At 31.0% G+C, this 19,191-nt stretch overlaps 3 pseudogenes; all 3 read left to right on the forward strand.

Annotated features, from left to right (window-relative positions):
- The first annotated feature begins 505 nt into the window (after positions 1-505).
- On the forward strand, positions 506-4,743 carry LOC105965745 (putative Histone-lysine N-methyltransferase ATXR5; annotated as a pseudogene).
- Positions 4,744-9,495: 4,752 nt separating this feature from the next.
- LOC148766384 (putative Histone-lysine N-methyltransferase ATXR5) lies at positions 9,496-13,313 on the forward strand (annotated as a pseudogene).
- A 785-nt stretch (positions 13,314-14,098) lies between these two features.
- LOC105955739 (putative Histone-lysine N-methyltransferase ATXR5) lies at positions 14,099-15,301 on the forward strand (annotated as a pseudogene).
- Positions 15,302-19,191: the final 3,890 nt, after the last annotated feature.

Consider the following 19,191-nt stretch of genomic DNA (forward strand, 5'->3'; position numbering starts at 1 on the left):
TTCGGTCAATTTGTTTTGTTTTTCAAATTCTTTTTTTCTGTTCCGGCATCGTTCCGGCCGCATTGGGGTCATTATGCGGCTCCGTCTCGCCCATCCCACTGATTTCTCGGCGTTTCAATGAGTCACGGTGAAAACAGTGTTCTGAAAACACTGTCATGCATTTAGAAGTTTTGAATTATTAGTTATGGTATAATAAGAACGTTTTGGTAGGGATAATATGTTATATATACTTAACAAAAGATTTAGTAATAATACCTTCTCATTTACAAGTTAAGTCATGATTTTCATTTGCCTTATTGTTCTATAATTTTACGAAAAGTTTCTGCAAGATCATGAATACATTATATTCTATTATATTTCAAATAATATAAGACATTTTTCACAATTAATTAGTATCAAACCTGAGATTAATTAATTTATTTTTCCGCCTTTTAAATATCTATCGTTCCACTAGTTATGCAGATATGTAACAATATGTGCACGAATACATGTGTCTTTTACCTTAATGAGCTTTAATCTTATTTTGACCATTAAAGGTGACAACCAAAAGGCTTTGATATGTTTTGATCATATATTTAATCATTGGTATCGTCTAATTTCAGATACCAAGAAACACCGTAGACGTACAAGCACAATAGTATTCCGCAACAAACGAAGAAGATTATTGACACATATTCCATCACAAGATCCTGCAAGAAGAATATCTAAGATGAGATCTCTTGCCATGGCTATGACTTCTTAGACTTTTGAATATAATAACGAACTCACTTACAGCCCTAGCATGGCTCCTAGATCAGCCAATCGATCTTCTTTAGATAACGGGGGCATGTTGCAGGTTCTATTTTAATTATAAACCTTCTCCAATTAATTTATTTGTTTCCATTTTCGTTCCTCATTGTAATTTTTGTCAGGTTCTTTGCAATGATATAGAGAGGCATTGTATAGAAGAGGCGAATTCCCTCCTCTTGTTGTAGCATTTAATTCGTTTGAAGGGTTGTAACAACATATTCTTATCTGCGATATAAACAAAGAAGAAAAATTGAACAAAGATAATTTTTATTGAATTAAAATAAATAAATTGCGTGTTACAGTCTCTATTTTAATCCTCTGATTATTCTCTCTAGAACAATATATAGTTGACTTGAATTTATGGAGTCGGGTCATTGACTTGATCTTCTCCGGATTTATTTTGGATTTGAATAACGTTTTCCAAGGGTCTCGTGAGTTGAATCTAGGATCGAACGTTGAACTTTGACTAAATTTGACTTGAAGATCTTGAAATTCTTGATGGATTTGACCCTTCAGTCTTTCAATGATCTTGACTTGAATTTACTAACGTTAATCCGAAGGTTTAGCACCGTTATCTTGGATCGAATGCTAGATTTGATGAGAAAGCCTTGAATTTGATCAAGAACACCTTCAATTTGACGACGAACACATTGAATGTGGAGAGAGAATCTTACCTACTACAAATTCTTCTTCCTTGCTTCTTGAATTGTAGAGAGAATTTTGCTCCTACGGTTTATGCTTCTTAAGTTGTGTCCTCTAAATTGTGTAGGGACGGTCCCTATTTATAGTGGTAGAACAAGAGTCCTTGATGGGCCTTCTTGATGACGTAGCGCGATTTGATTGGCCTGATCATTTAAATTGATATTTATCTCTTCTAACTTGAAAGCTAAGAGAAGAAACATTTCTATTGGCCAATAATTAATTGATATTTATCTTTTATAATTTGGTAGAGAATAAATAATCACACTGGCAAATATATATTTAAAATCAATTATCTATTCAATTTAAGAATTAATTTAATTAAATCCATAGATTTAAAATAGAAAATATGTAATTGATATTCTAATATATACGGCATATAATCTTGATTTGATTTGTATTTATATGTTTAATTACGGATTTTCCATAAGCCATAGAATTTAAATAGAATTCCTTGTCCCGTAATTGCACAATTGTTCCTTTCTTTTGGATAAATTCATTCATTTATCTACAAATGCCCCCACGAGACTTGTTCACAGACGATGCGTCTCGAAGTGAATAAGTCACGAATATATTGGGTCTTCTCACTTGATGAATGAGTCACTTATTTATCGTTTGATTAATAAATTCATTTGTTCTATTAAAAAAAAGGAAAAAAGAAAACCAATTAATATTACTTGGACCAATTGTATTCTCGATTGAGCCGGGCCATCAATATTCAAGCCTACAAAAAAAAAATAGGCCAAGACTTGATTACATAAGAAATCGGGAGGAAGATGATTGTGACAGTAGGATGACTCTCCTTTCTTCAGCCGACCCGTCTAAAAGTCTTGTCGCATGTGCAGATAGGCTTGGAAACATCTCCCGAGTTCTAAGTGGCATTAACAATCACACAACGTAAGTCTCTAAAACCAATCTTCTTCTCCTATAATAGATGTTATATTAGTAGAATGCACATAATTGTTATATATCCGCGTCCATTTATACTTGTATGTATGTATGAATGATGGAAACACATTTTAATTTATGGTGAACGGTGTATTAATCTTCAAGAGTAGTTTTGTTCTAGTTATGCACTTAAACCGTACACTAGATACACCGCTCACTTATTCAATTTTTAGTTATATAGACCGATTAGGCTTACGATACTTAAATTTGATGTTTCTTCTTGATTTTTTTTTCTATAAATTGTTGATCATTTTCATTTATTTAATGAAAATGAATACAATGTGTGATATTGTCTTGTTAGTGACATCATATGAACTTTTGCAGGAAAGGGAGAAAAAAAAAATATTAAATTTGTGAGGTACACCGTAGATAAAGAATGTGTGGTGCTTCTCGTTGCGAATCGTGATATATCAAAGGGTGAGAGGCTATATTACGATTACTATGCTTGTGAGTATGAATATCCAACCCATTACTTTTCATAATTTAAGTTTTTCCTTCAAAATTTAAAGTTGTAAATTTATTTTTCCTTTAAATCAAACACTCACACCAGATAGAAAGAAATAAATCAAGTTTTTTACTTCAATTTATTATGCATAGAAATCTAAATTAGATTGCGCATGTTTTGCACAAAATTTTCACATATATGGAACTGGTACTGAGCATAAATTTGATCATTTCGTTAGAATCCAAACAAAATTTACAAAGAATATTATCAAAATACAAGCAATGTTAATACCAAGTAGAATACCCAGCTAGAATTGTGTAATATATAATTGAAGAGTGAGGCCAAATATTTGTGATTTAGGGGAATCTCCATTCTCTAATGTAGCCACCATCATCATATTAATTTTTTTTTCTTTTATGTTTTTTTTTCCTCATTTTTTTCAGTCAATTTTTTTTTTCGTTTTTCAAATCCATTTTTTGTGTTCCGGCCGTTCTGGCCGGATTGGGGTCGTTCCGTGGCTCAGTGTCGCCCATCCCATCAATTTCTCGGTGTTTCAATGTGTCACGGTGAAAACACCGTTGTGAAAACACTGTAATATTTTAAGAAGTTTTTAATTATTAGTAATGGTATAATAAGAACTTTTTGCTAGGGATGGTATGTTATATATACTTAACAAAAGATTTTGTAATAATACCTACTCATTTATAAGTTTAGTACAGATTTTCAGTAGCCTTATTGTTCTATTATTGTATGGAAAGTTTCTGCAAGATCATTAATACATTATATTCTATTATATTTCAAACAATATAACACATTCTTCACAATTAATTAGTATCAAACCTGAGTTTAATTAATTCCTTTGTCCGCCTTTTGCATATCTATCGTTCCACTAATTAATTATGCAGACATGTAACTATTTGTACACGAGTACATGTGTCTTTTATCTTAATAAGTTTTAATCTTATTTTGACCATTGAAGGTGACAACTAAAAGGCTTTGATATGTCTTGATTATATATTTAATCATTGGTATCGTGTAATTTCTAATACCAAGAAACGACGTAGACGCACAAGCACAATAGAATTCCGCAACAAATGAAAAAGATTATTGACACATATTGCATCACAAGATCTTGCAAGAAGACTATCTCACATGATATCTCTTGCCATGGGTATGAATTCATAGAATTGTGAATACACCAACGAACTCACTTACAGCCTTAGCATGGCTCTAGATCAGTTAATCTATATTTTTTCGAAAACAGGGGCATGTTGCAGGATCTATTTTAATTATAAACCTTCTCTAATTAATTGATTTGTTTTCATTTTCGTTACTCATTATAATTTTTGTCAGGTTCTTTGCAAAGAAGATGTAGAGAGGCATTGTATACAAGAGGCGAATTCCCTCCTCTTGTTGTAGCATTTAATTCGTTGGAAGGGTACTTAATTTTTTATTTTATTTTTTTATTATATCATCAGTTCATGCAATTATATATAGTATATTATAGCCCTAATATCATATATAGGTCAATACAAAAAAGTTCATGTTGAAACTTTAGATAAATTTGAATTGATTGTTGTCACGTGTAAATTTAATGGGAAAAAATAGACGCCGATTACACGTGGCAGAGGTTAATTGCATGTAGGTATACTGTAGAAGCTGACGGGTCCATAAAGGATATGACTTTGATCGCTGAATACGCGGGCGATGTTGATTACATAATAAATCGGGAGGAAGATGATAGTGACAATATGATGATTCTCCTTTCTTCAGCCAACCCGTCTAAAAGTATTGTTGCATGTGCTGATAAGCTTGGAAACATCTCCCGAGTTATAAGTGGCATTAACAATCACACAACGTAAGTCTCCAAAACCAATCTTCTTCTCCTATAATAGATGCTATATCTGGTGAATGCACATAATTGTTATATATCCGCGTCCATTTACACTTGTATGTGTGTATGAAAGATGGAAACACATATTAATTTATGGTGAACGGTGTATTAATCTTCAAGAGTAGTTTTGTTCTAGTTATGCACTTAAACCGTACACTAGATACACCGCTCACTTATTCAATTTTTAGTTACGTATACCAATAAGGCTTACGATACTTAAATTTGATGTTTATTCTTGATTTTTATATTTAAATTGTTGATCATTTTCATTTATTTAACGAAAATGAATATAATGTGTGATATTTTCTTGTTAATGACGTCATTTGATCTTTTGCATGAAAGGGAGAAAAAAACAAAATATTAAATGTGTGAGGTACAACGTAGATAAGGAATGTGTGGTGCTTCTCGTTGCGAATCGTGATATTGCAAAGGGTGAGAGGCTATATTACTGTAACACCCCACATTTTCATAAGCATATTATAGGGATTTATTGAAAAATTATCGTTTATGCACATTTGTATACATACATTACCTCTCATGAATTAATTAGTAAATGCTATGTACCTTAGTTGCTTATATGCATTATATGAGATTATGTTGAATAAATGATGAATATGCATTCATGGATTAATTAGTAATTTCAATGCATTCTAAGTGTTTAAGTGAATTTTATAAATTATGATAATTATGAATTAGGTGTACTTGTTTGATTAAATGATTTAGTAACTTCGATTCCATGATTAAGTGATTCTTGTGATTTTGTAAGTCTGCCCCTACGAATTTTGTGAATTAGAATTTATTATGCAACTTAATTGAATTAGTTAATTCATGAATTTTCATAGTTTAATTAATGGATTTATGATAAGTAATTAGTTAATTCCATTTATCTAAGTGTTTATATGACTTATAATAGATTTTATAATTTGGTTAATAGTTCCACTCAATTTCTCTTTTATTCTGTAATTAAATATTTATATGTCTTAAGTGTGTGCATGAGCCGTGTAATTTCTTATGCATATGTGTGAATTTTATGAATGTGCCATGTGTATGTGTATGGTGTGTTTATATGACATATTATATGAATATGTATACTATCATATATTATATGTGCTTGATTATATACGTGAGGATTTAATTATGTGTATACATGTATGTATGTTCTATGTGCATGTTTATTTAATGTACATGTATGTGGCATACATGCCCATAACTCCCTCTCTCTCTCTCCCGGTAAATACATGGTAATTTCCTCTCAAATTCTTCTTTCTATTATTTTAATATTATATATAGATACATATATATCTATAGATTTTGTGTGTGCATGTGCTTGAGTGTTGTAAAATAGCCGTGTGTATGTGTTGTGGGTGTTGGATTTGTGGTGTGCTTCCAAGTGTCCTAATTCCCTTAATTGCAATCTACACCTTCGTGTCTTCTATATTACAAGTAAGTCCCTCTACTCCCATATAAATTGACCCTTCCTCTTCACTATTTTCAGCATAAATACAGCCTAAAAGTCACTCCTCTCCTCTCTTTCTCGTCCAAATACAGCCCCAAAAGGAAGAATTCATCTTCCACTTCCAAACCTTCAAGATTCTTCATAAAAGTCTCTCTTTTCCTCTTCTAAAATCCTCTCAAAATGTCTCTCTCTCCCTAAATTCGAGATTCCTCAAATACACTCAAAGAAACTACCATATAATCTCTCAAAACTCATCTCCAAAGCAATCCAATACCACCCATGTCAAGCCCAAAGACTTCCAAGCTAAAACTCCATGGATCCTTGGTTTCTTCTCCTTCTTAGCCTTTGATCTTCATGGGTAAGGACCTCTTGGTCTTTACTGAAATACTAACCTAATTAATATCAATTTTATGTGTTTAAATGAATTATATGATTGTGGTTTTAATTTTGGGCTTTAGAAGATAAAGTTCTTGATGAACACTAATTGAATTTCAGTTTCGCAGCCTCTGTTTGTATTGCATGTCTCATCGGGTAATCCCTAAGATAAAATTATGAAATTTCATAGTAGACTAGATCTTTCGGTTAGATTCATGGTGATATAAATTATGCATAAATCGGACTTATATTGAGTAAGTTATGACCCTTTGTCTAAAACTGCACAGTTTCTGAGTCATTTATGAACTATGTGTTTAATACGACTTTATACTAATTTTATTTATGTGATTTACTTTTATATGATTAAAGACTTATTAAAATTCTTATTTGCAAAATTTCACAGTGTTTGGTTCAAGGTATGAATTATTTGGTAATTTTAAAGTTGATTGCTCTGTTCTGGAAATTTAACTGTGAGACTGCACTAAATTAATTATTTCTCTTAACCGGTTAAGTCTCTTGCTAAACTGTTTTAACAGGGTATAATATACTTATAGATGAACATCTTGTGACATTTTCAGGTGTTTTGGATATAGGTTCTAAGAGATATGAATTTTCAAAGTTGAAATACCAAAACTGTCCGATTTTCTAAAATAAACTATTTTGAACTAGAAAGTGTGTTTAGAAGTATGGTTTTAAGTTCTTGATCCTTAGTTAATAGAAGAATTAGAATTATATTAAGATAATAAAATATGATAAGTTGAATTTAATTATAGTTATGGTCGTGAATTATTCATTTAAGTCATTATGTGTGTTTCGATTGATTCGGTATGTTGGTTTGAGATTCATTATGTGTGTGCCGTATGTGTATAAGCATTGAAGATTGTGAGATTACTTGTGGGATTATTGGTCAATTAAACTCGTTCATGTTATATAGTATATGCTATATTTCATACTTTATATATATGTTAAATAAACGACTATATATTTATATATCCTAGCCTGCGTGGTCGTAGGAATAATTCCCGATCCATGGCTTATATATGTATACTATCTCTATAGCAACCTACGTGGTCGTCGAGTGAAACTCCGATCCATGGTTTATGTAAATATCAAATATACTATTATAAATATATGTGGGGGTTGTGTACAACTATATGTGTATGTGTGTGGATGAACAATAATCTTTACGTGATTTGTGTTTATTGTGCTACACTTGATTGAATATAATTGCCGTGTGTGTGTGTGTACGGCCGTGTATGTATCTGTGTCATATGTGTGATTTAATTAGTCTATGTGATAATATGTGGTTAGTAAATCTTTGTGTTATTTTATTCTGACATATTTGTGGTGTTTGAACTGTAATAGGATTATGGTCTAAGTGTTCATGTCCATGCATAACACGTGTTTTTGAAAATTGGAAGATTAATGGAATGTTTGGGTAATAAACGAATCGGATACGGTGGGCCGGTATCCAACTAGGGTTGAGAGGAGTGATACGAGTGATATGAGTGATATTGGATCCATAGACGGGCTCGAAACGGTTTATTATCCGAATATAGAAATTAATCTTTCACGGATCCGACAAAATGAAAAATGAATTTTAACATGCATTGCATTCACATGCATTTTGGTTATTTTGCATAATAAAGTGAATTATGTGGGTATAGTGTGCTTTTATGACTTATGTGTAATAATGTGCTTTTGTGACTCGTGTGTTGTCGTATATGATCTCGTGTTTAGATTGTCACGTTGGGATTCCGATAAGGATCCTGTTGCATTGCATTTATATGCGTGAAGTGTTAAATTGATACTAAAGAGACTTTATGTCCGCAAGCAATATGAGGATTTTATATCCGTATAATATGAAAGAGGACTGTGTGTCCAATATACCAAGATTGAGGTAAACAGTATTATACGTTTATATATAGAGCTATATGTTCGACTATGTTTTATGATAATATTCATGCTTCGTGGTTCTTAATTTTGAAGAATAGAAGTACTGTATTTGTATGTGATGTTATGTGCTTTCACTTATGTGATCGAATGTCTTGGCCTAAACGAATAAATTGAATATAGAGGACATAGTTGAAGCTTTAGGATTATCCCTACACGAAAGAACATAGAGACGAGGACTTTAGGACTCCTATAGGACGTGAGTGACACGTTGAGAGAGGCGTGAGTATCGTCAGGCCAATGTTCTTACTGAGCCAGTGGTTGGGCTCACGCTTTATGCGAATTTCCCCTTTCCAGGTTCTCGAAGTAATCAGAGTGCGCAGCGGAGCAGAGTTCGAGGAATCACGAACCTTGAGGCCTTGCACGTCTAACCTGGAATTCGTAAAAGATCCATGTTTTCACTTTCGTCTATAAAAAGGTCTTATGTAAAAATGGAGATTTTTATTTTACTCTGGTTTAGGAATCCAGTCTATTAAACGGGGGTATTTAAATCAAGTTTATTTTCCTTCCGCTGTCTTACAAGTTTTCTTTTCAAACCCCGATGATGTTTAGGTAGCACTCTTTATGAAAATCATAACTTTAATTTGTGGGTTATATTTTAAGTAAAGAGAATCACTTTTAAAGTTCGAAATTTGGGTTTCTCAAGGTTCAAATTGATCCGAAATTTTTAAAGACCACTAAAATATTTCTTATTTAACTAAAATTCATGGAGAGTGTTACAATTACGATTACAATGGTTGTGAGTATGAATATCCAACCCATTATTTTGTATAATTTAAGTTTTTTTCTTCAAAATTTAAAGTTGTAAATTTATTTTTCCTTTAAATCAAACACTCACATCAGATAGAAAGAAAGAAATCAAGTTTTTTACTTCAATTTATTGTGCATAGAAATTTACGTTAGATTGCGCATGTTTTGCACAAATTTTTCACATATATGGAACTGGTATTGAGCATAAATTTGATCATTTCGTTAGAATCAAAACAAAATTTACAAAGAATATTATCTAAATACAAGCAATATTAATACCAAGTAGAATACCCAGCTAGAATTGTGTAATATATAATTGAAGAGTGAAGCCAAATATTTGTGATTTAGGGGAATCTCCATTCTCTAATGTAGCCACCATCATCATATTATTTTTTTTTTTCTTTTATGTTTTTTTTCCTTATTTTTTTCAGTCAAATTTTTTTTTCGTTTTTCAAATTCATTTTTTCTGTTCCGGCGTCGTTCCGGCCGTTCTGGCCGGATTGGGGTCGTTCCGTGGCTCCGTGACGCCCATCCCATCGATTTCTCGGTGTTTCAATGTGTCACGGTGAAAACACCGTTGTGAAAACACTGTAATGCATTAAGAAGTTTTTAATTATTAGTTATGGTATAATAAGAACTTTTTGCTAGGGATGGTATGTTATATATACTTAACAAAAGATTTTGTAATAACACCTCATTTATAAGTTTAGTCCTGATTTTGATTAGTCTTATTGTTCTATTATTGTATGAAAATTTTCTGCAAGATCATTAATACATTATATTCTATTATATTTCAAACAATATAACACATTCTTCACAATTAATTAGTATCAAACCTGATTTTAATTAATTCCTTTGTCCGCCTTTTGCATATCTATCGTTCCACTAATTATGTAGACATGTAACTATTTTTACACGAGTACATGTGTCTTTTATCTTAATAAGCTTTAATCTTATTTTGACCATTGAAGGTGACAACCAAAAGGCTTTATATGTCTTGATTATATATTTAATCATTGGTATCGTGTAATTTCTAATACAAAGAAACGACGTAGATGCACAAGCACAATAGAATTCCGCAACGAACAAAGAATATTATTGACAAATATTCCATCACAAGAACCTGCAAGAAGACTATCTCAGATAAGATATCTTGCCATGGCTCTGACTTCTTTGAATTTTGAATACAACAACAAACTCACTTACAGCCCTAGCATGGCTCCTTGATCAGCCTATCGATCCTCTTTCGAAAACGCGGGCATGTTGCAGGTTCTATTTTAATTATAAATCTTCTCTAATTAATTTATTTGTTTCCATTTTCGTTGCTCATTATATTTTTTGTCAGGTTCTTTGCAAAGAAGATGTAGAGAGGCTTTGTATAGAAGAGGCGAATTCCCTCATCTTGTTGTAGCATTTAATTCGTTGGAAGGGTACTTAATTTTTTATTTTATTTTGTTATTATATGATTACATAATAAATCTGTAGCAAGATGACTGTGACAGTATGATGACTCTTCTTTCTTCAGCCGACCCGTCTAAAAGTCTTGTTGCATGTGCATATAGGCTTGGAAACATCTCCCGAGTTATAAGTGGCATTAACAATCACACAACGTAAGTCGCTAAAACCAATCTTCTTCTCATATAATAAATGCTATATATGTTGAATGAACATAATTGTTATATATCCGCGTCCATTTACACTTGTATGTGTGTATGAATGATGGAAACACATTTTAATTTATGGTGAACGGTGTATTAATCTTTAAGAGTAGTTTTCTTCTTGTTATGCACTTAAACCGTACACTAGATACACCGCTCACTTATTCAATTTTTAGTTATATATACCGATAAGGCTTACGATACTTAAATTTGATGTTTATTCTTGATTTTTTTATATAAATTGTTGATCATTTTCACTTATTTAACGAAAGTGAATACACTGTGTGATATTGTCTTGTTAATGACTTCATTTGATCTTTTGCATGAAAGGGAGAAAAAAAATATATTAAATGCGTGAGGTACAATGTAGATAAAGAATGTGTGGTGCTTCTCGTTGCAAATCGTGATATAGCAAAGGGTGAGAGGCTATATTACGATTACAATGGTTGTAAGCATGAATATTCAACCCATTATTTTGTATAATTTAAGTTTTTCCTTCAAAATTTAAAGTTGTAAATTTATTTTTCCTTTAAATCAAACACTCACAGCAGATAGAAAGAAAGAAACCAAGTTTTTTACTTCAATTGTATTGTGCATAGAAATTTTCATTAGATTAAGCATGTTTTGCACAAACTTTTCTCTTATATTGAACTGTTATTGAGCATAAATTTAATCATTTTGTTAGAATAAAAAAAAATATTACAAAGAATATTATGAAAATACAAGCAATATTAATACCACATAGAATTCTCAGCTGGAATTGTATAATATATAACTGAAGAATGAGGCCAAATATTTGTGATTTAGGGGAATCTACATTCTCAAATGTGGCCACCATCATCTTATTATTTCTTTTTTTTTTCTTTTATGTTTTTTTTCCTTTTTTTTCAGTCAAATGTTTTTTCGTTTTTCAAATTCTTATTTTCTGTTTCGGCGTCATTCCGGCCGTTCTGGCCGCATTGGGGTCGTTCCGTGGCTCCGTCTCGCCCATCCCAACGATTTCTCGCTGTTTCAATGAGTCACGATGAAAACACCGTTCTGAAAACATTGTTATGCATTAAGAAGTTTTGAATTATTAGTTATGCTATAATAAGAAGTTTTGGTAGGGATGGTATGTTATATATACTTAACAAACGACTTTGTAATAATACCTACTCATTTATAAGTTTAGTCCTGATTTTCAGTAGTCTTATTGTTCTATTATTGTATGAAAAGTTTCTGCAAGATCATAAATACATTATATTCTATTATATTTCAAATAATATAAGACGTTTTTCACAATTAATTAGTATCAAACCTGAGAGTAATTAATTACTTTGGCCGCATTTTGTATAGTTATCGTTCCACTAATTATGCAGACATGTAACAATATATGCATGAATGCATGGGTCTTTTATCTTAATGAGCTTTAATATTATTTTGACCATTGAAACTTTAGATTGATTTGAATTGATTGTTGTCACGTGTAAATTTAATGGTAAAAACGAGACGTCGATTACACATGGCAGAGGTTAGTTGCATGTAGGTAAACTGTAGAAGTTGACGGGTCCAAAAAGGATATAACTTTGATCGCTGAATACGCAGGCGATGTTGATTACATAAGAAATCTGGAGCAAGATGACTGTGACAGTATGATGACTCTTCTTTCTTCAGCCGACTCGTCTAAAAGTCTTGTTGCATGTGCAGATAGGCTTGGAAACGTCTCCCGAGTTATAAGTGGCATTAACAATCACACAACATAAGTCTCTAAAACAAATCTTCTTCTCCTATAATAGATGCTATATCTGTTGAATGCACATAATTGTTATATATCCGCGTCCATTTACACTTGTATGTGTTTATGAATGATGGAAACACATTTTAATTTATGGTGAACGGTGTATTAATCTTCAAGAGTAGTTTTGTTCTAGTTATGCACTTAAACCGTACACTAGATACACCGCTCACTTATTCAATTTTTAGTTACGTATACCGATAAGGCTTACGATATTTAATTTTGATGTTTATTCTTGATTTTAATATTTAAATTGTTGATCATTTTCATTTATTTAAGGACAATGAATACAATGTGTGATATTGTCTTGTTAATGACGTCATTTGATCTTTTGCATGAAAGGGAGAAAAAAACAAAATATTAAATGCGTGAGGTACAACGTAGATAAAGAATGTGTGGTGTTTCTCGTTGCGAATCGCGATATAGCAAAGGGTGAGAGGCTATATTACGATTACAATGGTTGTGAGTATGAATATCCAACCCATTATTTTGTATAATTTAAGTTTTTCCTTCAAAATTTAAAGTTGTAAATTTATTTTTCCTTTAAATCAAACACTCACATCAGATAGAAAGAAAGAAATCAAGTTTTTTACTTCAATTTATTGTGCATAGAAATTTACATTAGATTGCGCATGTTTTGCACAAATTTTTCACATATATGGAACTGGTATTGAGCATAAATTTGATCATTTCGTTAGAATCAAAACTAAATTTACAAAGAATATTATCTAAATACAAGCAATATTAATACCAAGTAGAATACCCAGCTAGAATTGTGTAATATATAATTCAAGAGTGAGGCCAAATATTTGTGATTTAGGGGAATCTCCATTCTCTAATGTAGCCACCATCATCATATTATTATTTATTTTTTTCTCTTATGTTTTTTTTCACTCAATTTTTTTTTTCGTTTTTCAAATCCATTTTTTCTGTTCCGGCTTCGTTCCGGCCGTTCTGGCCAGATTGGGGTCGTTTTCTGTCTGCGTCTCGCCCATCCCATCGATTTCTCGGTGTTTCAATGTGTCACGGTGAAAGCACCGTTGTGAAAACACTGTAATGCATTAAAAAGTTTTTAATTATTAGTTATGGTATAATAAGAACTTTTTGCTAGGGATGGTATGTTATATATACTTAACAAAAGATTTTGTAATAACACCTACTCATTTATAAATTTAGTCCAGATTTCAGTAGCCTTATTGTTCTATTATTGTATAAAAAGTTTCTGCAAGATCATTAATACATAATATTCTATTATATTTCAAACAATATAACACATTCTTCACAATTAATTAGTATCAAACCTGAGTTTAATTAATTCCTTTGTCCGCCTTTTTTCATATCTATCGTTCCACTAATTATGCAGACATGTAACTATTTGTACACGAGTACATGTGTCTTTTATCTTAAAAAGATTTAATCTTATTTTGACCATTGAAGGTGACAACCAAAAGGCTTTGATATGTCTTGATTATATATTTAATCATTGGTATCGTGTAATTTCTAATACCAAGAAACGACGTAGACGCACAAGCACAATAGAATTCCGCAACGAACAAAGAAGATTATTGACAAATATTCCATCACAAGAACCTGCAAGAAGACTACCTCAGATAAGATATCTTGCCATGGCTCTGACTTCTTTGAATTTTGAATACAACAACAAACTCACTTACAGCCCTAGCATGGCTCCTTGATCAGCCTATCGATCCTCTTTCGAAAACGCGGGCATGGTGCAGGTTCTATTTTAATTATAAACCTTCTCTAATAAATTTATTTGTTTCCATTTTCGTTGCTAATTATAATTTTTGTCAGGTTCTTTGCAAAGAAGATGTAGAGAGGCTTTGTATAGAAGAGGCGAATTCCCTCATCTTGTTGTAGCATTTAATTCGTTGGAAGGGTACTTCATTTTTTATTTTGTTTTTTTATTATGTGATCAGTTCATGCAATTACATATATAGTATATTATAGCCCTAAATATCATATATATACGTCAATACAAAAAAGTTCATGTTGAAACTTTAGATTGATTTGAATTGATTGTTTTCACGTGTAAATTTAATGGTAAAAACGAAGACGTCGATTACACGTGGCAGAGGTTAGTTGCATGTAGGTATACTGTAGAAGCTGACGGGTCCATAAAGGATATAACTTTGATCGTTGAATACGCGGGCGATGTTGATTACATAAGAAATCGGGAGGAAGATGACTGTGACAGTATGATGACTCTTCTTACTTCAGCCGACCCGTCTAAAAGTCTTGTTGCATGTGCAGATAAGCTTGGAAACATCTCCCGAGTTATAAGTGGCATTAACAATCACACAATGTAAGTCTCTAAAACCAATCTTCTTCTCCTATAATAGATGCTATATCTGGTGAATGCACATAATTGTTATATATCCGCGTCCATTTACACTTGTATGTGTGTATGAATGATGGAAACACATTTTAATTTATGGTGAACGGTGTATTAATCTTCAAGAGTAGTTTTGTTCTAGTTATGCACTTAAACCGTACACTAGATACACCGCTCACTTATTCAATTTTTTGTTATATATACCGATTAGACATACGATACTTAAATTTGATGTTTATTTTTGATTTTATATATATATATATATATATATATATAAATTGGTGATCATTTTTATTTATTTAACGAAAATGAATGCAATGTGTGATATTCTCTTGTTAATGACATCATTTGATCTTTTGCAGTAAAGGTAGAAAAAAACTATTAAATGCGTGAGGTACAACGTTGATAAAGAATGTGTGGTGCTTCTCGTTGCGAATTGTAGCAAAGGGTGAGAAGATATATTACGATTATAATGATTGTGAGTATGAATATCCAACCCATTATTTTGTATTACCTAAGTTTTTCTTCTAAATTTAAAGTTGTAAATAATTTTCCTTTAAATCAAACACTCACAATAGATAGAAAGAGAGAAACCAAGTTTTTTACTTCAATTGTATTGTGCATAGAAATTTACATTAGATTGCGCATGTTTTGCACAAACCTTTCACATATATGGAACTTGTATTGTGCATAAATTTGATCATTTTGTTAGAATCAACGGTCCTATTGGATATTAGATAAGTTCAACAAAAGAAACTCATGTTGTGTGGAAGTAAACTTCAAAAAAATTTAACGGTCCTATTTGCTTATATTTATCACTAAACAAATAAAAAATAATCAGTAACCAATTATTTATTAATTGCTCATGAATTACTAAACAATCTACTACTACGACAACAACTACTGTCACAACAACTGCTACGAGTACTACTACTACTACTATTTCTACTACTATTACTACATTTATTAATCACTAAAAACATAATAAATAATTAGTAACCAATTATTTTTTAATTACTTATATATTAGTAAAAAAATATGAACAATTATTAATTAATAATTTATTTTTTACTTTGCACCCTGAAAACAATTCACCAATAAAAAATGAAGTTGTGGTCATTAAGTTTTAAAAATTCAATTCAAGGATGCAAAGTGCTATTAACTATTTTCGAGGATGCAAGGTGCCCAAATCCTACATTTCAATTTTTAAGAGTGCAGAGTGGAATTACATCCTTACAAATTATAATGTTTTGCTTGTTTTGTATACTTTGTGCATAACTCATTGGCCAAAATATCTCAATATGTGAAAATGGATGTTCAATATATGTATTAGTTTTTATTGCACAATATATATTATTTTGACGATGTATTGGACTATATTGTACATACAAGTTGATAATGTTTATTTGTTTTGGATCTTATCCCATTATGGATGGTTATTAAATTATAAATCAATTTGAAAATCGATTTGTCAAAAATTCGAATTGTAAATTGAATAGAATTGTAAATCGTAAGATTTGTAATTCTTTCAAAATAATATAGATAATTATTATATATAAATATTTTAAAGAAATTATATAGTGTTATACCAAAATCCATATGTCTTTTAAAATTTATAAAGTCAAACTCTAAAAGTTGTATCTTGAAGAACATAAAAAATTGATTGAATTAAGTATAAATAAATAATTATGTAATAGAAGCTCGGTTATGCTATCATATTCGGTGACGTGTGAGAAATTCGAATTAAAATACAAATGTCTCTTGAGAGCTAATTAAAATAAAATAATATTTATTTAACAAAAATAGAATTGAATTCTTTCCAAATTATTTTCCTACTTTATAGTGCAACAATAGATGAGGAATAAAAGCAAAAGTAATACTATATTGTGGTTTTCTTTTTGTATATACATGATTTAATAGTATTTCACGGGGATAAAGTGTTGACAATAACGTAATAATCACATTAACTATTTCTAATGTCTTTTCAAAATTTTCCGAAATCGTAAACATCATAAATCGTAAGATTTGTTCAATTTGACATTTAAAATTTGTTTTAAGATTTGAATCGATTTGGCTATGAATCGAATCGAATCGTAAGATTTTAATAACCATGCCATTATGATTGATAGGAAACTCGTGTTTTGAGCATTGTAGTCAATATCACGACACGGTACGATTATAAATGATATAAACCCGCATATGTATCGGGTTTCTTTAAATATTGGTAAATATTTACCATATCTATTTTGGTGGTAATTTGTGCATTTTCAGCTCCCCGGTGATTTGTGTGATTTTCAGCACATATTGGGGTGATTTTGTGCAATTTTCAGCATATTTGGGGTGGTTTTGTGGGATTTTAGCACATTTGAGATTATTTGTGTGATTTCCAGCACATTATAGGTGATTTGGGCAACTATCATTAAAATAAATTTATAACAACTACGTTTGGTTTTCTTTTTAGGATAATTAGTGAGAACCCCCTACATCATTTACATATATTAGGGTGGATATAATCCCCTTTTTATAATTAGTGAGACCCCCCTCTATTAATATTTTAATTTAGAATAAATATAAATCTTTAGTTTTATGTCTGTATTACCCTTTTACCATATTAAAACCTCAAACCCTACTTCTCTAATTCCTCGTCCAAATTTTTTTTACAAGCCGCCACGCCTCTCTCTCGTTCTCTCCCCTGCGCCGCTGCTACTCGTCTCCACCGAGCCGCCTCTCCGCTTCTACCGTTCCTCATCTCTGCCCCAACGTCGCCTCACGGTCTTCCTTGTTTCCCCTCATCTATCTTTGTCTCCGATCCACAGACCGCCGCAATCGCTCCCCCGGCTATAGTATAGAAAATAATTTAATTTTAATTCGGTAAGAAAATTCTCATCTTTTCTATGGTAGAAAATTATGGGCTTAAAATATTTTATTTTTGTAACTTAATTGTTCATCGAATCATTGAGGAATAAATAAGATTTAGATTATGATATATTATTTACATCTATTAGGATGAGTATTTTTTTTTTAAATATTCGGGTCACTCATAAATTAGAATCGATGTCTGACTTTGTGTATCTATCAGTGGCTTTCTTGTATAAAGAAATAGAATAAAATACAAGTATTTTTCTAACCGATGATAATATAGTTGTTTTCTACTTTTTATAGTTTTTTTTGAGTTATTTATGCTACTTTTTTATAGTTGTTTATGTTGCTGTTGTATTTTGTTTGTTATTATTTTTGTAGTTTGATTTACGATGTTTGTAGTTGTTTTTTATTTGCAGGTGTGGACTTTATGCTAAGAATTGCTCCCATTCTTGCATTGTTGTTGGTGGTGCCGACGACAAATCTCCGTAAAAGTCGAGATGAAAAAATGAAGGGATAGAAAAGGTGAATGGTGGATCTCGTGCCTAGGGTTTTAGAGCGTGTCGAATACTTTTTGAATTTTTGATTTGAGAAGTTTTGTGATGTTTTTTTGATTAAATTTTGCATGAATTCGTAGTTACTTACAGGCCGATCGAGGAACAATTTAATAGTTGAGTTTAATATTTTATAGTTGTTTTCTATAGTTTATAGTTGTTTTCGATTTTTTGTAGTTGTTTTCGATTGCTAGTTGATTTTGATTGATTTTGATGTTTATATATTTGATTTCGTCAATTTGTAGTTGTTTTTATTTCAAGTTAACTCTATTATTGTAAACCACTATTTTTTGTGTTTGTTTAGAGTTTTCTTATAGTTGATTTGGGGAAAAAAAAAGGATTTTTTTATAGTTATTTTCAGTATTATTGTAGTTTATTATGAAAAAATAAGCCAGAAAAAGAAGAAAAAAAACGAAATTGTATTTGATTTTCGGAAATAGTTGTTTTACAATTTATAGTTGGTTTTTTATTAAAAAATAGTTGTTTTGTAATAGTTGTTTTACAATTTATAGTTGTTTTTTTATTAAAAAATGGCAATAAAATAGTTGTTTTTCTTGAAAAAATGCAAAAAATAACTGAAAATTAAAATTAAGAAAAATGAAATAAAAAAATTGAAATTATAGTCGATTTCAGAAATATTATAGTTTGTTTCAGAATCTTTATAGTTGATTCCGAACAAAAAAA

Source organism: Erythranthe guttata, chromosome 12 (assembly GCF_056151865.1).
Source record: "Erythranthe guttata isolate IM_541 chromosome 12, IM_541, whole genome shotgun sequence".
NCBI classification, from domain to species: domain Eukaryota; kingdom Viridiplantae; phylum Streptophyta; class Magnoliopsida; order Lamiales; family Phrymaceae; genus Erythranthe; species Erythranthe guttata.